The 25,485-nt window shown below is 43.3% G+C and overlaps 1 protein-coding gene across 1 annotated transcript in view; it reads right to left on the bottom strand.

Moving 5' to 3' along the window:
* Window positions 1-25,485, bottom strand: part of LUZP1 (leucine zipper protein 1) — a 2,096,166-nt gene that overhangs the window by 1,135,824 nt on the left and 934,857 nt on the right. Inside the window, exon 4 of the mRNA XM_044060126.1 lies at window positions 15,138-15,191. The gene's annotated coding sequence lies outside the window, so the exon portion shown is untranslated. The remainder of the gene's footprint in view (window positions 1-15,137; window positions 15,192-25,485) is intronic.

Genomic DNA, 25,485 nt, shown 5'->3' on the forward strand with positions numbered 1-25,485 from the left:
ACCCTCCTAGTAGAAGTAACAGCAAGTAATAAGACAGTCTTTCAAGTACAGTGTTGCAGAGAAGCTGAAATTGCAGGCTCAAAAGGATCTAGGGTCAATTTTTCCAAAACAAAATTAAGGTCCCAAGGAGGAGGAGGAATAGGTTTCTTTGGGAGGGGGGGGCTAAGATGCAAGATGCATTTAAGAAACTGCTTAACTTCAAAATGAGAAGCCAAAGGAGGATTTAAGGACAGACAGGCAGAAAAAGCTGATAAATGGGCCTTCACAGAGGAACAGGCCAAGCCAGACTGAAACAACTCACACAAGTAGAAGAGAACCAGGAGGACCCCCACTGAAAAAGGGTCCTGGCTATGAACATGGCACCAAACAGAAAACCTTTTCCATTTGGACATACAAGACTTCCTAGTTGAAGGCCTTCTTGCCTCCTGTAAATTCCTGAGCACGTCCTCAAAAAAAAACAGGTACCTAAAAAGGAACAAAATCCTATCACCCACAGTGTCAGCTGGAGAGTGAACAAATCAGAATGGATCAGTGACCCCCCCCGTCCTGTGTGAGGAGGTCCAATCAGTGAGGTAACTTGTGGTGATTGCCCCTGCCCAGATGCATTAAGAGGGGGAACCAGTGGTGTTTTGGCCCAAATAGAGTCACTAGCAAGATTTTTGGTGAGTCCAGTTGAATTTTCTGGAGGACTCTTGGAAGGGGAGGAAAGGGTACAGAGAAACACTCCCTTCCTAGTAAGAAAAAGGGCATCAGTCTTCCATGCCAGAAGGCATGGCACTCCAGAACAGAAAAGAGGTAGCTGTCTGTTCAGAGGGAAGGCAAAAAGATCTACCTGCGAAATATCCTACCAATGGACTATGTCCAGAAACAAGTCTTTTGTGAAGCATCCATTCATGAGCCTGTGTTTTGGACCTACTCAAGGAGTCTGTCACTAGATTGTGCTCTGAAGGAATATACACTGCCTATGGAGTTAGCCAGCCTGCAAATAAGGTAAGACTTTATATCCCTCTGCTTGTAGACATACCACATTACTACGGTATTTTTGTAAACCTTCAGGGGCCCTAGACGGAGCATGGGGTGAAAAGCCTGAAGGACCAGAATCAGAGCTCTCATCTCTTTGATGTTTATATAGTCTGACTTCTTATGGGAAGACCAGGGAGACCCTGAAACTTCAGCTGACTACAGGAGAAGCCCCCCACTCCACACCTGAGGCATCAGTGAACAGTTATCAAGAAGGAACCGCAGGCTGAAAGGGCAGGCCTGGGTTGAGGGTAAGTTGCAGAATCCACCACTCAAATTCCTGTTTGAGACAAAGAAGGAGAGGCACTCAGAAATGCAGAGGGTTTGGCAATGCTGAAGCCAAACTAACTCGAGGCACCACTGAAGCTTCCACATACGCAGTCTGGCAAGATAGAGCAACTGGAACAGAAGAGGACATAAACCCTAGGACCCAAAGTAACTCTCTGGCTGGAATGGCAGGCAGGGGAAGAAGAGACTGGAAGAAAGCTGTCAAGGATAAAACCTTTGGAGGTGGAAGAGAGGCCAACACTGGCGCTGTTTGACTTCTGCAGCACAGATAGACATGACCCTTTGAGGAATTCAGGACAGACTTTTGGAAGCTGATGGTGAGCCTCAGACTTTGAAGGAGAGATATGGTAAACTCTAGGGACTGCAATAGGCACTGGGAGAAGATGCCCGAATCAACAGGTCATCTTAAATAATGAAAAATCTGAATGCTCTGGAGCCTGCAAAAGACAATCACAGGAGCTAGGCATTTTGTGGATACCCATGGGGCAGTAGAGAGGATAAAAGGCAAAGTAGAGAACTCTAAACAAGAGGAAGAAACAGTCATAAAAACTTCTTGAAGAGAGGGTGAAAAGGAATATGAAGGTCAGCATCCTTCAGATTCAAGGACACCAAAAAAGCCTGGAACAAAAACAGAGGAAACAGAGTTTGAAGAGAAAGCATCCGAAAAGAAGGAACCTTGAGAAAAATGTTGAGCAAGGAGGGATCCAAAATAGGCCTCCATGTGCCCCCTTTCAAAGAGCTAGGAACATTCTGGAGTAAAATCCCTTTCCCACTTGGGAAGGAGGAACAGGTTGAATAGTGCCTTGGTCTACCAGGTACCCAAGAACGTCTGAAATGTGAGGAAGCTGCTCTAGAGGTTGTTGAAGAATCCCTGAAAAAGGAAGGACAGATTTCCACACCATGAAGCAACCCTGACTGACAATAGACAGAACCCAGGAATCTGAGGTGATGAGTTGCCAGTTTTGAAGACAAAGGGAGAGAGGAAAGGCAAAGGGACCCTGGCTAAGGTCTGGGGGCTGAGGCAAAATGTCAAAGAAAAGCAGGCTTGTCAGAAGAAAGCGGCTACTGAGTCACAAGAGACTGGGAAGATTCTGCAGGAGGACCTCGCCTACCACCCTTCCCGCCTTTTGTGGCCTGATAAGGCCATCAGCAAACAAAAGCAGACCTAGTAGATAGTTCCTCTAGAACTCAGGGATAGTGGACACAAAAACATGTTTAAGGTTCTGAAAAACTTTAAATTTTTCTTGAAGAGACCTAAATATATCACCAACAGCAGTCCCAAAGAGATTCTTATTATCCAATGCAGCATTCAGCATCTTGACCTTAAAGTCTTCAGGTAATGACTACAGATGAAGCCAACAGTTGCACTTCAAGACAGACCCAAAGATAGCAACTCTAGAAAAGGCATCAACAGCATCACAGCTGCACTAGTTAGGGGACTGCTGAGACACCTGAGAGGTAGAACCCAAAATAAAGCAGAAGCCTTCCCTTCAGAATCAGGGAGGTCAGAAACAACTTGACAAACCTGGGCAATCAAGGCCAGAGCATACATTGTTCATGTAGGGCTAGTATTGATGGCCCTAAAGGCTAAAGCAAAGGTAGCATAAACATTACCAATCCTGACCATTGCCCTACTATTCTTAACCGAAGGCAGAAGCTTGGAAGAGGGCAAAAGCTTAGAAAGCTTGTCAGAGGAGACTGATAACACAGCAGGGTCAGTAGAAGTACACAAACAGGAATCAACTATCCTCAGGAACTTTTTAGAACCAGTCAGGTTTCTTTGGAGCAGGGGGCTGAGAATCAGGAGTCTTAGAGGCAGCTATAACGGTGTATAACAAAGCAGCCAATGCAGGAGATACTGCAGAAGGTTTAGGAGTGTCCAAATGAAGCAATTCATAGATACACCTGAGAAGAATCTCACTTAAAATATCCCATCATTCTGGCTACTGTGTTCCCAGAAGAAAATTCATCCAAAGGAGACTCAGGGCTAATGCACTCCTCTTCATTAGAGACATAAGCCAAAGGAGAATGCATTTCGGAGGAGTAAGAAAAGACTCTTCATCAGACTCTGAATCCTAATCCTAGGAATCAGGTTCCCTAGGTGTCTTGGAAGGAGTACGAGTCCAAGGGGGAGAAGGGACAAAAGCTCCTTGGGGAGGGTTTCAGGGCCATTAAAGCATTAACTCTTGCTATTCATTTTGAGTGTCCTTAGGGAATACAGAAGAATGTTTAGTCTTTTTTTTTTTTCTTGGTACGTACGTCAACCCTAACAAACACCAGATGTTCCAAACCCTAACAGTAACCTGTTCTGCTGCATGCAATAATTCCTGTAATTCTTTATTTTCCACACAATCAGAAATCAACATCATTTTCTGTTTCAATAAGCCCATAACATGCTGTTGATATTTAAGCATATGAAACTGGCAGTTTAAGGCCCTAACTGCCAAGGTTGCAGATGTATAACCTTTCCCAATCTATCCAGCACCCTGGAATCTCTATCAGAGGGGGTAGGATTTTTGGCTGTAGAGGCCTTTGGGACCCTGTGAGATAGTTTCAGGATCAGCAGCAGGATTTTTGAATAGAAATTTGTGGGAGTCAAGAACCCTGTAATGTCTGTCTGGCTTACTAGGAGCCATGCTTGATTCCGAAAACACATAATCAACAATGTCTAATACAGGAGGGTACAGCCAAAGGCCTATGCTGAGGAAGAAGAAGGAAATCCCTAAGCCGCTTTTTTGATTCAGAGAAATCCTGACTCTCCCAATGAAAATGTTCCCTTAAAGTATGAAAGGTTTCTCCAAAAGAATAATCCTGAAGAGGAGATGCAGATGGGATGGATTCTTCTGCATCTGAATCCTCATAGGGTGGTACAGAAAATTCCTGATCAGAAAAGGAATCAGAAGAAACAGAAATCTGATCTGAAGATTCATAATCAGTGTCTTGCCTAGGCCTCTTAGCAGGGGAGGGGGGGGGGGTTGGGAACCCCTGATCAAGGAAATTAAGTTCTCAGCCATTTTGATCATCTGTTTTTTAGGCATAGGGGTCGGAGCACGTGGCTCATGCATCGGTTTTTTAGACTTAGAGGATGTTTTTGATCTTGTTTTTGAAGCTGGCATCGGTTTTATGTAAAAATGTTGAGGCCTGAAAACACCCTCAGAAGCCGGTGCCTGCTCAGCGACTCCAGACCCATCCAAGGGAGAGACATCCGCAAGTTCAATACTCTGAGAATCTCGCGGCATACCAGACTCTGCATGGGTCTCTGTAGAGACCTGCGACTCAAAAGTAGCGGGTATCAGGGGCTGCGAAAGCACCTCACTGAGTACCGGCAATTGGCTTAGGAGAAGCTTCGTCGGTTTTGGACCTCAACGGTCTGTGTCTGTCTTTTTCTTTGCAACTCCGGTAGTCGGATTGCTAACCGATGACATTTCAGGGTAATTAAATCTGGATCCAAAATATTTTGAAGCAAAAATATACCGACGCTTAATAGTGCGTTGGTTAAATCTAGCACAAAACCCACAGCAAGGCATGTTATGATCTGGACCTAGGCAAGGAATACAGTACAAATGAAAATCCTTATGAGGTATTTGCTTCCCACAAGTAATGCAATTATTAACTTATACTGACATCGGTAAGAAGCAAGAAAAAGTTTCCCCCAACAGGGTACTTAGCTTTATTGAAGACTTCGGTTCTGAAACTCAAATGCGAAAATTTCAGGAGTTGGCCGACCGGCACTTGCGAACTACTTCTGCTTCGGGCACTGCGCGACAAGAAAGACGGAATAAAATGGCGTCGGCTGCGTGTTTTATACCCCTGACAACCTGACGTCATGGAAGAGGAGACAGCAACCAATGCAGGACCCAAGACTTTGTTATTCAGGCCAACTGAGGGCAACCTGCCAGCAGATTACCCCAATGTAATGACTGCAACAGTGAAACACGAAGAACATCTGTACTATGTTCTTCATGTTTCACTGTTGCAGTCATCACATTTGGGTAGATTCCCAAAGCTAAGGATGGGAGGAGGAATTTAGATAGCATTAGGACCAGCTATAAGGCCCTGCAAGACTGCAGTGGCAAAGCCAGCTCTAGACTTAGAGAAAATTGGCAAATGGTAATGCTTGGTGAAAGTGTGTACAGAACTCCAGGTAGCAGCTTCTAGGATATCCCTGGTAGGTACGCCTCTGAGAAAGGCTGTAGAGGTAGATGCAGCCCTGGTTGAGTGGGGTCTGATCCCCTGTGGGATAGGTTTTCCATGGTGCTTATAGCAGAAATGAATGCAATGGCCTATCCATTTAGAAATGGTTTGCTTTGAAATAGCCTTCCCCTCTGTCCCTGCAGCAAATGCTACCAGCAGTTGTTCAGATTTCCTTTGAGGTTTAGTCCTGTCCAACTAGAATCTAAGTTGTCTGTGTACATCTAAGGAGTACAGTATCCGTTCCCCTTTGTTCTGTGGATTAGGAAAGAAGGTTGGCAAATGAATGGACTAATTAAGGGCCACATTGGATACCACCTTGAACATGAAAGAGGAATTAGTCCTGAGGGACACCCTGTCCGCATGAAAGATGAAGAAAGGCTCCACTGCCATAAGGGCCTGTAATTCAGATACCCTTTTTGCTGAAGTGATTGCCAAAAGAAAAGCTGTTTTCCAACAAAGGAATTTTAAATCTGCAGTAGCAGCTGGCTCGAAAGGAGGAAGGATGAATTTCTCCAATACAAAGTTAAGGTCCCAGGCTGGCGTTGGGGCTCTCCTGGGTAGTCTTAAAATTTTGGCCCCTCTGAGGAACTGCTTGAACAGTGGATGAGAGAATTGGAAAGGTTCTGTGTTATAATGAGCTGAAATGGCTGAGGCATGAATTTTTATGGAGGAAAAAGAGAGGCCCTTGTGAAGCATCTCAGTTAATACTGTAAAATCTGAGGTAAATTGGTCACTGCTGTGTTCATCCCTTGCGATTGGTTCCAGGCACAGAATCTTTTCCATTTTTCAGCATAAAATTTTCTAGTACTAGGCCTCCTTGCCTCTAAAATGATATCTATCACTGGTTTACTAAGGGATGGTAAAGGAAAGATTAAGTAATTAGCCAGGCTGCTAGATTCGGTGTTTGAAGCTGAGAGTGCAGAATCTGGTTCTCCTGTTGAGACAACAGGGTAGGAGTCTGAGGCAGGTGCCATGGGGGCAACAGTGACACACTCCGCAAGAGGGGGTTCCAGTGTTGGCATGGCCAGACTGGTGCAATCAAAATCATCCTTGGTTTGTCTTGTTTGATCTTGAGTAGTACTTTGGGGAGCAGAGGCAGACGAGGAAAGGCATAAACTGAGGGACAGAGCATCCACTTTCCAAGCTTGTTTGTGGGGAGTCCTTGTGCAAAATGTGTCCAATTGATAGTTCTGGGGGGAGGCAAACAGGTATATATCTGGGTTCCCCCATTTTCTTGTCAACATGTTGAACATCCTTGGTTCCAGTTTCCACTTGTGTGGGTCCATGAGGTTTCTGCTTAGTCTATCTGCCAGTGTATTTAGTTTTCCTGGCAGGAATTGAGCTTGTAGATTCACTTGGTAGCTCAAGGCTGTGTTCCACAATGCCATGGCTAGTCTGCAGAGGTGGTAAGAATGTGTACCCCCCTGCTTATTTATGTACCACATAACAATGGTGGTGCCCATCTTTACCATTAATTGTCCAGAAAGAATGTGGTCCTTGAAGGCTGTCAGAGCATTCTGTACAGCTAACATTTCTTTTTGATTGATATGCAGCTGCATTTGACTTGGGTTCCATTTGCCCTGAATGCACTTCCCTGCCAGGTGAGCCCCCCATGCATAGTCTGATGTGTCTGTTGTTAGGGTCTGGGTGGCAGGGGGTAGTGTGAATGGTAGTCCCTTGTTTTGGTGTCAGGCCTCTGCCCACCAAAGGAACTCTAGGCGTAGGCAAGGTATGATAGGAATCATTGCTTCTAGACCCTGAGAATGTTGACACCATAGGTTTTTTAGATACTGTTGTAGTTTCCTCATATGCAGTCTTGCATATAGAATTAGAAGAATGCAGGAGGCCAAGAACCCCAAGGCTTGTAGTATTTGCCTTGCAGATAGCAGGGTTTTTGTGGCCACTTGTTAGAAGGAGATTGTCAAATGAATTTGTTTCTGTGGTGTGAGGAAAGCCATCTGGGAAGTTGTATTCAAGCTTGCTCCCAGGAATATAATTTGTTGATAGGGTACCAGGTGTGTTTTATTTTCATTTATGGTGTACCGCAGACAAGTTAGCACCCTTTATACAAAGACCAGATGATTCAAAAGTATGTCCTGGCTTTCTGCCTGAATTAGACAATCGTCCAGATATGGGTACATTTGAATATTTCTTTGCCTGCAAAATGCAATGACTGGAGCTGGCCACTTTGTGAATACCCTGGGCACAGTAGATAACCCAAAGGGCAGTGCAGAGAACTGATAGTGCGTGTAGCCTGCTCTGAAGCGTACGTATCTTCTGCAAGATTCCCTGATTGGGATGTGCAGGTATGCTTCCTTGAAATTTAGTGTTGCCAACCAGGCATCTTTGCCTGGCATAGGAAGCAAGTGGTGAAGAGTCAGCATCTTGAATTTTGGAATCACCAAAAAGGTGTTTAGAGAAGACAGGTCCAGGATAGGACGCCATGAATTGTCTTTTCTGGGAACCAGGAAAAGTCTCGAGTAGAAACTTTGTCCCTTTTCCTCTTCTGGTACCAACTGAATAGCCTCTATGCTTAGAGAGAGAGTACTTGGTTTTGGGCCTCTGCTCATTGATTTGAGGGTAGATCTGGCCAACCGCTTGGTGTTGGTAACGTGTGGAAGTGAAATCTGTATCCTTGGGACACTATATTTAAAACCCATTTGTCCTGGGTAATGAGTTCCCAGTTCTTTGCATGAAGAGTAATCTTTCCTCCCAAAGGGGCAGTCAGTTGAGAAGTGCTTGGAAGTTTTAAAAAGAAGTCATTGAGACAGTTTATCATAGGGGGGAGTTTTATTACTCCCAGATTTGGAAATGGAGGCCCCCCACTGCTTAGTCCTGTGCGTACCCTGGGACTGAAGCCTGGGTGCTCTGCTGAATCTGGGTTTGGACTGAGAAGGTCTGGAAGAGGCAGGAAAGGACCAATTCTTAGAAGGCCAATGCCTACTAAATCTTGGAGGTTGTACTTGTAAAAAATCTTTAACAATTTGCATAGCTTTATCTTTTTCTCCATCTTTTTAAGAACTTCTTCTGCCTTGTTGCCAAACAGGTGGTCCTGATTTATGGAAGCATCCAGTAATTTTGCTTTAACATGATCTGGCAAAGATTACTCCTTACGCCAAGCATGCCTTCCAAGTACAGACCCAGTTACAGCAGCCCTGCAAGATGCCTCTAGTGAAAAAAAAAACACATTGCAAAGTATGTTTTCCAACTTGTTCAGGAGAATGCATTAAATCCTGTAAATCTTTATTTTCAGCACAATCAGGAATCAACATAATTTTCTGTTTAAGCAATCCAATAATATGCTGCTGATACTTTAACATATAAAACTGGCAGTTTAAGGCCCTAGTGGCCAAAGTTGCAGAAGTGTATACCTTCTTACCACATCTATCCAGTGCCCTGGAGTCTCTATCAGAGGGGGTAGGGTTTTTGGCAGTAGTAGCTTTAATGCCCTTGGGTCCCTGTGAAATGGTTTCAGGATCCGCAGTAGGATTTTTGAAAAGGAACTTGTGAGAGTCAGGAACACTGTAATATCTATCAGGTTTTCTGGGAGCAGGAGGTAGAGAGTCAGGGGCCAAGCTAGATTCCAAAAAGGCATCATCAACAATGTCTAGTACAGGAGGTATGGCTAAAGGCCTGTGCTGGTGCAGGAGTTAAGAAATCCCTAAGCATCTTTTTAGAATCTGAGAAATCCTGACTTTCTCAATGAAAATGCTCCCTGAGAGTATGCAAAGTTTCACTAAAAGAGAAATCCTCTGGGAGGGAAAAAGCAGAAGGAATAGAGTCCTCAGCATCAGAATCCTCATAGGTAGATAAGGGTAAATCCTGGTCATCAGAGGAAACAGAAATTTCAGATTCCTGGTCGGAAGTATCATAAGCAAACTCAGTCCTTGGTCTCTTAGAGGGGGAAGGTTGCCCCTGATTAAAGTAATAAGGTCTTCAGCCATTGTTATCGTTTGGTTTTTAGGCATAGAGGCCTGATCATGTGGTCTGGGCATCAGTGTTCTAGGCATGGTTCGAGTTTTAGGCCTTGAAGAAGAAGATGGCATTGGTTTAATATGCAAGTCAGTAGGCCTGAATACACCCTCAGAAGCCGGTGCCTGCACAGCGGCTCCGGACCCATCCACGGTAGAGCTATCCGCAGGTTCCACAGTTGAAGCATCTCGTGGCATACTGGAATCCGAATGGGTCTCAGTAGAGGCCTGCGAATCCAAAGCAGCGGGTATCAGGGGCTGCGAAAGTGCCTCACTGAGTATCAATGAACTGGTGACTGGTTTAGGAGAAGCGTTGTCGGCAGCTTTGGACCTAGGTGGCCTGTCTCTGTCTTTATCTTTGCGTTTTTTCGGAATGTCGGTAGTCGGATGGCTTACCGAAGACATATCAGGATAACTGAACAGAGCACCAAAATATTTAGAAGTGAAAATAAACCGACGACGGAGTTTGTAGTTTAAATAAGGCACAAAACTGACAGCGAGGTACGTCGTGGTCAGGGCCTAGGCAAGGAATACAGTACGAATGAAAATCTTTATGAGGTATTTGATTTTCACAAGAAATGCAATTATTTACTTTTAATGACATCGGATTAGAGCAAGAAAAAGTTTTCCCAATGGGGTACTTAGCTTTTAGTTGAAGTCTTCAGTTCTGAAACTTGAAAATGAAAATTTCAGGAGTCGGCCGACCGGCACTTGCGAACTGCTTCTGCTTCGGGCACCGCACGGCAAGAAAGACTGATGTAATGGCGTCGGCTGCATGTTTTATACTCCTGACAACCTGACGTCAAGGAAGAAGAGACAGCAACCGACGCAGGACCCAAGACTTTGTTAATCAGGCCTACTGAGGGCTAATGCAAGCAGATAACCCAAATGTGATGACTGAAACAGCGAAACATGAAGAACATCAGGCTTCATGCCTCATGAATAGAGAAAGGCAACAGTCATCCCTCTGCACAAAGGTGGGCCATCTACAGGGCCTGGAAACTGCAGACTTATAAGCCTCACTAGTCTTATATGTAAAGCCATGGAAATAATTAGTATGGAGATGATCAACAGAGATATAGTAAACCTCCAGACACTGGACCCAACCCAGTTTGGCTTTGTCAAGGCCTTCTCAACCTGGTGGACTTCTCTGAGAAGGTCACCAAAGCAATGGATGCGGACAAAATTGTTCACACTGCCTACCATGACCTGGCCAAGGCATTTGACACAATACCCCACTTGGGCATTGTTGGTAAACTCAAGAGGTTAGGTACAAATTCATATGTCACCCGGTGGATATTATTCTAGCTCACAGATAAGACCCAGGAAGTTTAGAATTGGGGAGTCCACCTATACAAAGAGGCTAGTCACAACTGGAGTCCCACAAGGATCAGTCCTTGGACTGCTCCTTTTTGGGATTACTTCTCAGAAGTCAAGGCCAATGTCAGTGGTCTCTGGCTGACTAAATTTGCATATGACTGCAAGTTAGGAGCTGTCCTTGAATCTCACACTGACACAAATGCTCTGCAAGAGGGGCTGACACAGACAACTGGTATCAAAGTCATGGACAAAAAATAAATGCCCTGAAATGCATAACAGTATCCTTTGGGAAGTCATCCATGCCTAGTAACTATAATAATGACAACACACCCCTTAGAGTTGACCTAGTAGTCAGGGGACTTAGGGTCACACATAGACAGTAATCAAGCCTTTGACCATCACGTGTCTACAGTGGTGAGGAAGTCATTTTATGCTGCGCAACTTATAAACAAAGTACAAGATCTAACTCCAAGGAAGTCATTGTTCCACGGTATTCAGCATTCATCAGACCTATCATCGAGTACAACGTCCCCTTTGGTATGTATCTAACCTCACTAAAAGAATACAGGGAGCAAGTAAAATGTCCTACGCAGACCGCCTCAAGGCCCTATCCCTGTATTCTGTCTCTTATAGGCTTTTGAGGGGAGATCTATGCCTGGCATACAGGGCATTGCCAGACCACACTCTGATGGACCTCCTGCATATCCACAAAACAAACAGTATCAGAATTACCCATTCTATAGACTTAAAGCTTGCCTGTGACATAACTAGGACCTGCTGGAGAGACAGTTATATATCCCAGAGACTACCCAGTCTATGGAACAGGATCCCCATCCATATGAAGCAGAGTTCCTCCCTAACTCAATTCAAATGCAACTTGGACAGCTGGATGGGAAACCAGAAATTCATCCCTGATGTGGCACCTATGTCTCTAATGGATACAGGTAACCTGTAAATGGTTCATCTCCCAGGCCCATGGTTACGCTCATCAAGGATATCAGAACTTGTCAGAGACTTGGGATGCATGGCTAGGCTTAAAAAGGCACTTGTGGTCATTAATAATAAGTAAAAAAGAAGCCAACCAGTGCTACAAGTCTACAAAACACTCGAAACAAAGCACTGTTACTGCAAACTGAATTCAAAGTATTTCCTTTATTGTAAAATCCTTAAAAACAGATGATTGAGCGCTTTCTTCCCTCTCAAGCAGGGATTTCATCAGAATCTAACTTTTCCCTCCAAAATTTCCCCTTAAATAGTGAATTACATCATTAAATCATTAAAACCTGGTGACTCATCTTATTAACATATAAAATTCATAAATATGCATTCAAAATATATTCATTCAAAATATATTCAAAGTGTAAAGTCCTAAGAAATAATATAACTATAAAAACAAATAAATATATCTTGGACATTTTATATGAATGCGTGTGTACATATTTTTGTGTAACATTATTTCATTAACTCCACTTTTTTGTATAACAAGGGCTTAATAACTTCATTCAGCCCAGGGACTTGACTTGCTTGTAACATAATTTGCCATCTTAGCTCCCTCTCTTCTATGTAACTTCTATAATTACCCCCTCTGGGGTTCTTTAAAACCTTCTCTAAGATGGCAAATTCAAAACCTAAAAAACCAGAGCCGTTTGTGGAATGTTTACATAAAGCACTGTTTAGATTTTTATCAAGTATTGGGTAAGTGTGCTCATAAATCCTGTCCTTTAAATGCCTTTCTGTCTTACCGACATAAAAACTAGGGCAGGTTTTACACAGCGCCAAATAAATCACACCTATAGTTTGACAATTACCTTTTTCAGACTTTATTTCTGTCCTTAGAATGTTGTTTAGTGTAATACTCTCCCTAGTGTAAATATATTGGCACTGGGAGCAACGCCCACATTTTGAAGTGCCATACTTATTATTATTTTTATTCTTAAATTCACTTTCAAAACATTTTTTCAAATTGGGTCCAACTTTATAAACAAAATTTGGTTTATTACCCACTACAGTCCATAGCTTCAAATTATTTCTCAACATAACCCAATTGTCATTCATAATTTTCTCCACCTCATATGTTTTATTTCCAAAAGGAATGACCATAGATTTTTCAAAATCCTTATTGTCTTCAGGTCCTTTGTTTGTTTCTTCACCCATATTGTGTGGGTTCCCTAAAAGGGGTTTGTATTTCTTTCCCCATTCGTCCCTTACAAAATTAATATATTTTGAATGAATGTATTTTGAATGCATATTTATGAATTTTACTTGTGGTCATTAGCCTAGTAAACACCTATGAATCTAACCTATAAGAGGGTCTTACACAAATAAATGACTGGTGCCAAAGTCATGGCCTTAAACTGAATGCAAAACAAAATCATTATTTTCGGTAAAAGTGATGTTCCTGCTAACTACCACATCAATAGCAGCACCTTATGTATGCACTTAGTGGTAAGAGACCTGGGGCACACAGGTTGACAGCAACCTTATCTTTGACAACCATGTCTCCATAGTGGTAAGAAGGGCATTTATATTGCTCATCTCATACGTAAGAGCAATGCCACAAGAAGAAAAGAAGTTATTACCTTCCTGTACTCTTCCCTCATCGAGCCAATAATTGAGTACAACGCCCCTTTTGGTATGTACCTTTTTAAGCACCTGCAGCAATTGGAGAAACCACAAAGACTCTTCACAAGAAAAATTCAAGGTCTTCATCATCCGTCCTATGAGGATCATCTGAAATCACTGTCACTTTATTCTGTTTCATACAGACTACTCAGAGATGACCTCTGCCTTGCATACAAGGCAATCTCTGACCCTGTGTTATTGGAAATGCTCCATATCCAAAAGTCAAATGGTACACAGGTTACTCGCTCTAAAGACCTTAACCTGGTATGTGACATTAATAAAACCTGCTAGAGGGACAGATTCATCTCCCAGAGGTTACCACACCTTTGGAACAGACTTCCACTTCATGTCAAACAGAGCACCTCATTTGCCCTCTTCAAACGCAACCTGGACGATTGGATAGGTGACCGTAAATTCATCCCAGGGGATCCAACTGTGTCCCTCTTGGACAGGGGCAATAGGTGCTGATCGTGGAAATAAGGGTGAGAACTTGGCTAGGCTTATAAGGGCCCTAGGGCCATTAGTCTAGTAACTTCCTATGATCCTATGAAGTAGGATTAAGTACAAAGAAAAGTCATACGTGGTCTGCGATTAAGGAGCAAGGGGAAGGAGAATATATTTGGGAAGCAAGTCATGAGATGACTGCGACTTTATGTGGTGTATATAGGAAGACATTAGAGATGAAGAGGTCAATGACAAACACCTGCAGGACACTAGAAGAATCAAAACTTAATACAATGAAATAGGATATAAATACAGACAAGTTGCTAGTTCTAAGAGAATAAAAAGGGTGCGTAGGAGAGGTAGCAAGAGACAGAAAAACAAAGGGAGGTACACAAGATGGTAGGAATGACTACACAACCCCACAGATAGCTGAATGGAAGAAGAGCAAGGAACTTTTCACATGTTTGTGCGAATTATGAATGGAGGAGGAAGTGACTACACATGAAAGTCCTACATATAGAAATCCAGTATTACGTATCCCCACCCATTTATGAGCAGTCCTATGGAATGTTCAAGTACATTCTGCTATGTTATACTCATTATGTACTGAAAATCAGTTTAGGTCTTTTTTGCCTATATTTTTATTTTCTTTATTTAATACCTGTTGACTGGGAAGTCCAATTAGGACAGAGCCTACTTTCAGCAGAGGCCCAGGGAGAAATGCTCCAGACGCATGTCTTTGGATTGTGGGAGAAAACCAGAGTACCTGGAGGAAACCCACGCAAACACAGGGAGGACATGCAGACTCCACACAGAAAGCACCCCGGCCAAGAATGAAACCGGACAACCTCTTTCTGTGAGGCGACAATGTTAACTGCTGCACCACTGTGCCGCCCTGTATTACAAACCAATACTGGTGCACAGATTTTAATATGTTGTAACACCCCATTGTAAGTTCTTATTCTTCAGATGAGAATATGGGCAGCAATGTCTGTAGATAGAAATGCAAAACTTTTTTTTCCCCATAGAAATGTGACGGAGTCATACATGCAATCCATTAAAGGCAACATCAGTCATACTTAGCCCCACAAGATAAGTAAGCATATGTGTCAAGTACAAGATCATTTATTTGACACGTAGCCGTGCAGATCAATGCTTAATAAACCTTTTCTGACATGGATTCTTTGACACATTTTCATTTGCCATAACTAGAGCAGAACATATCATTACCTTCATACAACCCCCTCCTCAGACAAGAATATTAAAAAATATGAGTACCTGTAAAGTTGTATTCCAGGCATTTCAAAAGTCTTTCAGTTATGTTTTCAAAATCTAAAAGACAAAAGAATACATCAGGTAGTCTACGTCAAATAATAGATTTTTTTACTTCACAATCACAGCAGCAGCAGTGGGAAAAACTGAAAAAAATAGGGTGGTTATATGCAGTCACAGTAGGAATCAAGATGAAAAACAAAACAGTTTGGCTCTAACAGCACTGGAAAAGTAGAAAGGTATTCCTGGCTAACACGACAACTTACACAAAAGGATTATATCACTGAAGACCAGCTAAGGATTATGGCCTCTCAATTTCTGTACAAGATACAGCTTACACAAGTCTCTGAAATGATTCCTGCTACTGGACATGTAGAGGAAAATGACAGTAGTGAGCACTGACCATAACAACGGAGCTATAAGGATGCCTTATCTTCAGTAATATCCAAGATTTACACCATAAGAGTTAGGACTGCTTGGCAGATAAAACTTCTGTAAGCTGCCTTTCCATCCTTCCCTTTTCCACCGCACATCACAACTTTACTTCTTTCCAGTTCTGATTCCAGCAGGAAGCTGAGGCAAAAGAAAAGTACAGAAAATTGGGTGACGGAAAGAGGGTATGTTAGAGAAGATGGACCACCTTACAGATATATCACTATGGTAAATGTCCACAGTATTCATATTTTTAAGATGAGATCCTTTTTCAGTAACCTCTAGGGCAGAATCCTCTAGCTAACTGCATGAAAACTAGGTTGCTGCCACACACACACACACACACACACACACACACACACACCATCCAAAGTGGTGTTATGGAAAAAAAAAAGGGGGGGGCCATAGAGTTAGCCACTGCCTCAAGGAATGAGCTCTAGTGGTTTTGCGTAAGGTTTTTCCACTATTTATCATGCAGTGCAGCTTGCAAACCATTAGCAAAGAGTAGACTTGGTAAAGTACAGTTTTGTACCTACCATAAATGTAGATGTCCGAACAGGATAGCATCTGCAGTCATAACAAATGGGTTGTCCTGTCGTCAGGCAGCCCTTCGGTTGGCCGGATTCCAAAGTCTGGGTCTGGCCTCGGCTGGTGTTGCACTTCACCCGACGTCATCTCTGCTGGTCTTCGGGTATAAAGGCATCAGCCGACGCCATTTTCCTCAGTGTTTCTTGCCCCAGATGCCAGTTGCCCTCTTGGAGAGCTAAATTTTGGATGAATGCCAATGTTTCCAGCACAAAAAATAAGCATGTATGTACATATATACAAACAAATACACCATAAGAGATCCCCCCCCAGCTAGCTATTAGGAGGGTAAATACCCTAGGAGTACCACAGAGGGGAAGGAGGGTGGGTAATCCTGACTGCAGATGCTATCCTGTTCGGACATCTACATTTATGGTAGGTACAAAACTGTACTATGTCCTTCAAGGATGCATCTGCAGTCATAACAAATGGGTAGAATACCATAGCCAAACTAGGGGAGAAGGAAATAGAATTATGGTGTAGTTAGGATCCCTTGCAGTACAGCAGTTGCAAACCCTGCTCGGGATCTAGAGTATAGAGGTAAGTTATAATGCTTGGCAAATGTATGCACGGAGGTCCAAGTAGCCGCCTCAATAATGCCCTTGGTAGCCACTCCTCGTAAGAAAGCTGTGGTAGTGGCTGTAGCCCTTGTAGAGTGAGGTCTTATGTTCTGTGGAATTGGCTTTCCATGGTAGGAGTAACAGAATCTTATGCAATTTCCTATCCACTTGGAGATTGTCTGTTTGGAGATTGCTTTTCCTTCCCTTCCTGTTGCATAGGCTACTAGAAGCTGGTCAGTTTTTCTATTGCCCTTGGTTCTGTCCAGGTAGTAGCGAACTGTCTATGTACATCCAAGGTATGCAGCAGTCTTTCCCCTGTTCTGTGGATTGGGAAAGAAGGTAGGTAGGTGGATTGCCTGGTTTAGAGACACTCTGGATACCACCTTAGGCATAAATGTAGGATTAGTTCTCATGGATACTCTATCTTGATGGAAGATTAGGAAGGGTTGTACTGCCATTAAGGCCTGTAGTTCAGAAACCCTTCTTGCTGAGGTAATTGCCAGTAGGAAAGCAGTTTTCCAGGATAGGTGTTGAAGATCTGCTGTTGCTGCTGGTTCGAATGGAGGGAGTGTCAATTTTTCTAGCACAAAGTTCAAGTCCCATGCTGGTAATGGTGGTTTCCTAGGAGGTTTTACATTCTTGATTCCTCTGAGGAACTGCCTGAGTAGAGGATGTGAGAAGACAGGGGATCAAGCTGTATTCTGCAGAAATAGCTGATGCATGTATCTTGATGGAGGAATAGGACAGGCCTGTATGGAGAAGCTCTGCCAAATACTCCAGGATGTTGGCAATATCTACCTTTGACACATCTTTTCCTCTTTCAGTGCTCCAAATGACAAACCTTTTCCATTTCCCTGCATAGTTCCTTCTTGTCGAAGGTCTGCGGGCCTCCAGGATAATGTCTTTAACCCTTTGGGATAAATCTGGGTTAGTTGCTGTTATGTAATGTTCCAGGCAGTCAGTTGTAGAGTTTTTAGATTTGGATGCATGATGTTGTAGTTGTTCTGAGTTAACATCAAAGGCATCAGGGTAGTGTCCACGCTCTGTTCGAGACATGCTCCTCAGCAATGGATACGGTGTTGTCTTGACCAATTTGGAGCTATCAGAATTATCCTTGACGCCTCTTTGATTTTCAGTAGTACCTTGTGCATTAAGGGAAGAGGTGGAAATGCATATGCTGTCAGGCCATTCCAACTGAAGGATAGAGAGTCCACCTTCCATGCAAGTGGGTGGCATGTCCTTGTGCAGAATTTCTTGAGCTGGTGATTGAGTGGGGATGCGAATAGGTCTATTTGTGGCATTCCCCATTTCTGTGTGATGGCCTTGAAGATGTCCGGCTGTAGCATCCATTCGTGAGCATCCGAGGTTGTTCTGCTTAACATGTCTGCTAGGATGTTTTCTTTTCCCGGTACAAATATTGCCTGTAACTGAATGTTGTAGCTCAGAGCCATATTCCATAGGTCCGGAGTCATTCGACATAGGGGGTATGAATGAGTGCCTCCCTGTTTGTTGATGTACCACATGACTGTGGTGTTGTCTGTCCTTATCATCAAATGGCCTTCTTTGAGGAATGGTCTGAAATTCTGGATTGCTAGTTTTACTGCCAGCATTTCTTTTTGATTTATGTGCAGGTGCAGTTGATCTGGGGTCCATAATCCTTGTATGCATTTGTCCAGCATGTGGGCCCCCCAACCTAGGTCTGAGGTGTCCGTTGTGATGGTTTGGCTTGCTTGTAAGTTTTGGAAGGGCAAGCCTGGGTTTGATTGGCATGCTTGAGCCCACCATAGGAACTCTTGTTTCAGGCATGGGATTAGTGGAATTTCGGTTTCTAAGCTGTGCCTGTGTTGAGACCATAAATTCTTTAGGTACCACTGTAGTTTTCTCATATGCAGTCTGGCATGGGGGACCAGGATTATGCATGATGCCATGAAGCCCAAGGCCTGCAATACTTTCCTTGCTGTTAGTTTGTTCTGCTTTGTTAATGCCAAGAAGTAAAGAGGGAGTTGTTCTTGTTTTTCTGCAGTTAGGAATGCCATCTGCTTTACTGTGTCCAATTCTGCACCCAAGAACGTTCTTGTTTGGGATGGTATTAGTCTTGACTTTTTTAAATTGACTGTGTATCCCAGGGCTTGTAGTAAGCAAATGACTCCTTGTAAGTCTTTTGTCAGCTTGCTTTTGTTGTCCGCTTGTATCAGGCAGTCGTCCAGGTATGGATAAATTTGGATTCCTGTAGCCTGCAATGAGCGATTACTGATGCCAGGCATTTTGTGAATACTCTGGGCAGTAGATAAGCCAAAGGGCAATGCTGAGAATTGATAATGCTCTGATCCTGCAAGAAATCTGAGGTATCTTCTGCAATTTGGTCGTATGGGGACGTGCAGGTATGCCTCCTTGAGATCTAGAGTTACCAGCCAACACTCCTTGCCCAGCATGGGAAGAAGTTGCTGCAAGGTCAGCATTTTGAATTTTGGAACAATGATGAATGTGTTTAAGGCGGACAGGTCGAGAATAGGTCTCCAACTTTTCTTTTCTTGGTACTAGGAAGAGTCTGGAGTAGAATCCTTTGCCCTGCTCTGTTGGTGGTACTCTTTCCACATCTCTCATTTTTGTTAATTGAGCTATCTGTTTTAGAGCTTCTGTTTTCTGATTTGGAGGTAGGTTTGGCATTCCTCTTTTTACTGGTAAGGTGTGGAAATGAAACCTGTAGCCTTGGTCTATCTTCTGCAAAATCCACTTGTCTTTTGTGATATAGTGCCAATTTTTTGAAAATAAGGCTAACTTTCCGCCTAAGGGTGCTGCTATTTGTTCCCTGGTAGGCGGTGTCAGAGCCAAGTCACTGTGATTGTCCTGTTGCAGTGGCAGTGGTTGTGTCTGTGCCTCGCTGGTTGTTGCCTTGCCACTGGCGTCCTCTGTAGGCACCTCCTCTGGATTGATTTCTGCCTCTGGAACGTCTATTCCTGCCTCTCTGAGCTTTAGAGGAGTCTGGAAAGGACCAATTTTTGGAAGGCCAGTTCCTGCTAAACCTTGGGGGCTGAACCTGTAAGAAATCTTTAACTGTTTGTACAGATTTTGCCTTCTCTTCCATTTTCTTCATTACTTGCTGGGCAGGAGAACCAAATAGACTGGCCTTATCCATAGGAGCATCTAACAGCTTTGCTTTAACATGATCCGCAAGACCTGTTCTTTCAACCATGCATGCCTTCTTATAACTGTGCCAGTCATGGCTGATCTAAATGAAGCCTCCAGTGCATCATAGCCACATTTTAAAGAATGGTTACTAACCTGCTGAATGTTATTCACCATTTCTAGAACATATTTCTTATCTAAGGAATCATCAGAGGACAGTTTCTTAGCTAACTGATCAAGCATAAACTCTTGGTATTGGATCATATGAAACTGACAGTTCAAAGCTCTAGCTGAGAGAGTAGCAGAGGTGTAAACTTTTTTACCCCATCTCTAAGGACCTGGATTCCCTTTCAGAAGGGAGAGGGTTTTTTGCTGAGGTCGAAGCTACTGCCTTAGGCCCCTGGGAGATAGTCTCAGGATCTGCAAGTGGGGCCTTGAATAGGTGGTGATGAGTGTCCGGTACCCTGTAAAACCTATCGGGTTTGGCAGGGGCTGGAGGTAAAGTATCAGGAGCAGTGCAAACATCATTAAATGCATCATCCACAACAGGAAGAACTGGAGGTATAGCTAAGGGCCTATGTTGCGGCAAGTGTACAAAGGACCTAAGCCTTTTTCTTGAATCTGAGAAATCTTGTCCCTGCCATTGGAATTGCTCTCTCATGGCATGTAAAGTTTCTCCAAAGGAAAATTCCTCTGGTGGAGAGGCAGATGGAATAGATTCTTCAGCATCGGAATCTTCATAAGTAGAAAAAGGAGCCTCTGGATGGTCTGTAATGTCTGAATCATCAGAAGAATCATCTGAGGACACTGGCTCTGGGGGCTCTGCTCTAGGTCTCTTTTCAGGAGGCTGAGAGGCCCTGTCTGGGTGAGATCGGGATCCCCTTATTAAAGAGATGAGATCCTCTGCCAGAGTAATCACTTGAGAACTGGAACTGGGCCTGTGTGAGGGGGGCTTAACAGGCACTGATTTAGCAGTTTTGGCTGCTTTAGCCCTGGCAAAGGCCTTAATAGACATGGCTGCAGGAGGCCTAGCAGCACCACGTGCTGGGGTAGAGACATCCAAAGGGATGGTGTCCGATAATTCTAAAGGAACCACATTAGTAGGCAAAACTTCAGAGGCCGATTCAACTAGGGTAGCAGGGGCCTCGGTAGTAGTCATGGATTCGGCTGAAGATTGACCCGTTTTCGGTTTCGGCCGAAACCGAGACACTCGCGGTTTGCTTAACTGTGGTTTCGGCCGAAACCGTGGACTGCGAGTGTCGGTCTTTTTCTTTGCGTTTTTTAACAATTTGAGAAGTCGGAGGATCCGACGGCATAATGTACGCAAAATCTGAGCCGAAAAACTGTTCAGCAAACTCCGACCGACGCCTAAGCGTTCGTTGGTTGAAGGAAGCACAGGCTAAACAGGCTGCTACGTCGTGGTCTGGGCCTAAACAAGGTAAGCAGTAAGAGTGGAAATCTTTATGAGGTATTTGTTTCCCACAAGTTAAACAGTTATTTACTTTTTCTGACATCGGCTGAGGCAAGAAAGAGTCCCCAACGGGGTACTTAGCTTTTTAGAAGTCTTCTGAGTAGTATTCGGTAGTAGTAATCTCTGGATCTGACCGACCGGCACTTGCGAACAGCTTCTGCTTCGGGCGCCACGCCGCAAGAAAGACTGAGGAAAATGGCGTCGGCTGATGCCTTTATACCCGAAGACCAGCAGAGATGACGTCGGGTGAAGTGTGACACCAGCCGAGGCCAGACCCAGACTTTGGAATCCGGCCGACCGAAGGGCTGCCTGACGACAGGACAACCCATTTGTTATGACTGCAGATGCATCCTTGAAGGACATCTTCGTAACTCTTTTCCAGCTAGGACTTTGCAAAAAAACAAAATCTGACTGTCCTTCCTCTAAGACAGTTCTGTCCACACAGAACACGAGTTCTTTGAAGACATGTATGTAGGCCCTATTGTCTGTTTTAGAATAGTACAAGATAGAACAGTGATAACAAAATGCGCTGGTGCAGCTTAACTTCTACAGTGATACTGGGCATAAAGAACACGTTGGTCTCAATTGACACCCTCTCCTTATGAAAAAATGGATGTAGAGGTGCGTCCAAATCAGATGCAAAATCCACTTGACAGAGGTAATGAATACAAAATTCTTGCAAAGGAATTTTGAGGCTGTAGCCTCAAAAGGTGTGGGTGGTGAGCACTTTCTCCAGTGTGAAGTAAATGCCTAAAGTGGAATGGGATCCTTCAGTGACAGACTAAGTTGGAAAATATCTTGCAAGGAGATACTACAAACCTTTGAGGATACGACAGAAGTGAAATCTTGCTTAGAGTTAAAACTGGAGCTGGCTGCCAGAAATACCTATGAAAGAGTAGCTAAGACTAGAATCAGATTTCTGAGAAACAGCACAGAGTCTGTTTCCTCTTGGTACTACCTGCAGGTGTTCAAAAGTCCACCTCCAATGGCATGTCTACGGAGTGGGGGTCTTTGGACAGATGAGATGATGGCATCAACCCTGTCAGTAAAATCCTGCCCCTCAGCTGTCCCTGGAACTGCAGCAGCCCGGTAGTGTTTTACAGACTGGATCTTCAATGGGACTTGGAAAAGATACAGATGAAGAAGAGGAAACCAAATTTGGTTCTGTCAAAATGGTGTAGTGAGAACGACTTTAGCCTTCTGTATTCTGGATTTCAGGATCAATTTCCTAATCAGAGGAAATGGGGGGCATCTGACCAGTGAGCTAAAGCATCCTTAGCGTGAGCTCCCTGAGGAGGTAACTAGAAAAAGTTCATAATGCAGAAAGATTGAAGAGTGAAAGTTTTCCTTCATATGTTCATAGAAGGTTATAGGCTATTGACCAGGGGATCATTTTACGCCTAGACTATTACACCCATTATATTTTAAGGCAAAAACTCAAGTCATTCCCGAAGACTACTATTAGCAATGGCTGCTCATGTCCAAGAGGGATGTGGGAACTATTCCCAACAGGAATTTGCGGCTTCCCATCCATACATCCATGCTCCTTTTAAACAGAGTCATAGAGGTGCTCTACTTAATGAACTGGTAGCTTATTCCAGAGAAGTAGCAACCTCTGTGAGATGATTTTTTCTCTCACTGCAACTCTGAGGGAGGAGGTCAGTTTAAGTAGAAAAACTCTATCTCAGAAGAGGCATTTCTCTGTTGGAGTAGCAAGGAGCCAGTCAACCAAATCAGGGAAAAATACTGGATTCTTGTGGCCTGAGGTGAATAAAGTGATGGATCCCTGTGGCCTGAGTGAGCTACTATGATGGACATACATTTGCTGAACACCCAGGAAAGAGGTGAGCCCAAACCAAGAGACCAAAATCTGGTAGTGGCTAACTTCCTACCTAGTAAAGAAGAAGCATCCTTTGACTCTTTCGTAACTTTGATGTGTAGGGAAGTCTTTTGGAAGTCCAAGGAGTACAAAAATTCACTTCTAAAGCAGAGTGGAAGGACAGCCTTTATCATTAACATACACAAAGGACTTTCTGAATACTAATGACAACCTGGAGTAGCATCCTAGTCCATTCAGGTTCAAGAAGACCTCCTGGTTGCCTTTGTATTGGTAAGTTTGAGCACTACTTCCTTGGTAAATAACTCTAATAGGGCAAAATGCTGGGTAGCAGTAAGAACAGTATCTGAAGAGGTTTTGTTATGAAAATCAACAATAATTTCCCTTACCTGTACATCTCAGAAGATGTTTCGCCAGTTTTGATCATGGATACAGACTGTCCTTAGACTACTGCAGGACACAGTTGGCTAGGGAGCCATGACTGCTAGGATTTGCCCCAGGACTAATTACTATAGTACATGCACATAGGAAAACCTACATATCATACCTCTCAATCTCCAAGCTCAAGAAATCTGGACAAAGCCTAAAATAATGTGTGTGGTGGTGGGGGCAAAATCCTAACAAACAGGGACAGGTTTTAAATATTTCTCTTATAAACTTGGGAAGTTGCTAGAATAACATTTGTGTTAGCATGCCTTTTCTGAAGGATATGAAGTCTGAAAACTCAAAATCAATATTTACTGACCTCAGTCTTCAATGATTTGTCACAAAAACGCAAATTTTATGAGGAACTTACCAAAAATATGAGGCAAAAATGTGGACACTTGACATGTATGATTATATATATATATATATATATATATATATATATATATATATATATATACATATATATATATATTAGTCATGGTGATTAGATTAAGAAGGCAGTAATGTACCATGCATTCAATGAGATCTTTTACTCAACTGCCTGATTACGCTGCTACATGGCACACAGGCCCAACTACTGGTAACAGCCATTAATGATATGGTTATAGGATAAACACTACATATGACCACATATACTACATTCACCTAATTTTAAAATTAAAGTGGAATGAATACAAATAAGTTAAAATTAACTACGCTGACTATGTATACTTACAAGATTAGCATGTGTCATGTGATATACAGTAATAAGTAAACTTTGTGTACTTCAGTTTGAATAGCGACTGCAAGTATACAGGCTACAAGCAGAATGTTATAAATGGAAGTGGAAAGGGATGATGATGATGAAATAAGAGGTGAGAAATAAGTAGGATTTTGGATGCAGGTCCTAAAGGAGAATAAAGTACAGTTTTGTACCTACCATAAATGTAGATGTCCGAATTGGATAGCATCTGCAGTCATAACAACTGGGTTGTCCTGTCGTCAGGCAGCCCTTCAGTCGGCCGGATTCCAAAGTCGGGTCCGCTTCGCTGATGTCGCACTTCACCCGACGTCATCTCTGTTGGTCTTCGGTATAAAGCATCAGCCGACGCCATTTTCTTCAGTGTTTCTTGCCCCAGATGCCAGAAGCCCTATAGAAGGCTAAAAATTTTGGATAGATGCCAATGTTTCCAAAAGATAGAGGTAAACACAAAAATAAGCATGTATGTACATAAATACAAACAAATACACCATGAAAGAAATCCCCACTAGCTAGCTATTAGAAGGGTAAACACCCTAGGAGTACCACAGAGGGGAAGGAGGGAGGGTAATCCTGACTGCAGATGCTATCCAATTCGACATCTACATTTATGGTAGGTACAAAACTGTACTATGTCCTTCATGGATGCATCTGCAGTCATAACAACTGGGTAGAATACCATAGCCAACTAGGGAGGAGGATAAAAGTAGATTATGGTGTGTTTAGGATCCCTTGCAGAACAGCAGTGGCAAACCCTGCTCGGGATCTGGAATATAGAGGTAAATTATAATGCTTGGCAAATGTATGCACGGAGGTCCAAGTAGCCGCCTCAATAATGTCTTTGGTAGCCACTCGTAAGAAGGCTGTGGTAGTGGCTGTTGCCCTTGTAGAATGAGGTCTTATGTTCTGTGGAATTGGTTTTCCATGGAAGGAGTAACAGAATCGTATGCAATTTCCTATCCATTTGGAGATTGTCTGTTTGGAAATAGCTTTTCCTTTCCTTCCTGTTGCATAGGCTACGAAAAGTTGGTCAGTCTTTCTGCTATTTTTTGTTCTGTCCAAGTAGTAGCGTAGCTGTCTATGTACATCCAAGGTATGCAGTATTCTTTCCCTCTGTTTTGTGGGTTGGGAAAGAAGGTAGGTAGGTGGATTGCTTGGTTTAAAGACACTCTGGA

Source organism: Protopterus annectens, chromosome 1.part2 (genome assembly GCF_019279795.1).
Source record: "Protopterus annectens isolate FY-2018-M chromosome 1.part2, PAN1.0, whole genome shotgun sequence".
Lineage (NCBI taxonomy): Eukaryota > Metazoa > Chordata > Ceratodontiformes > Protopteridae > Protopterus > Protopterus annectens.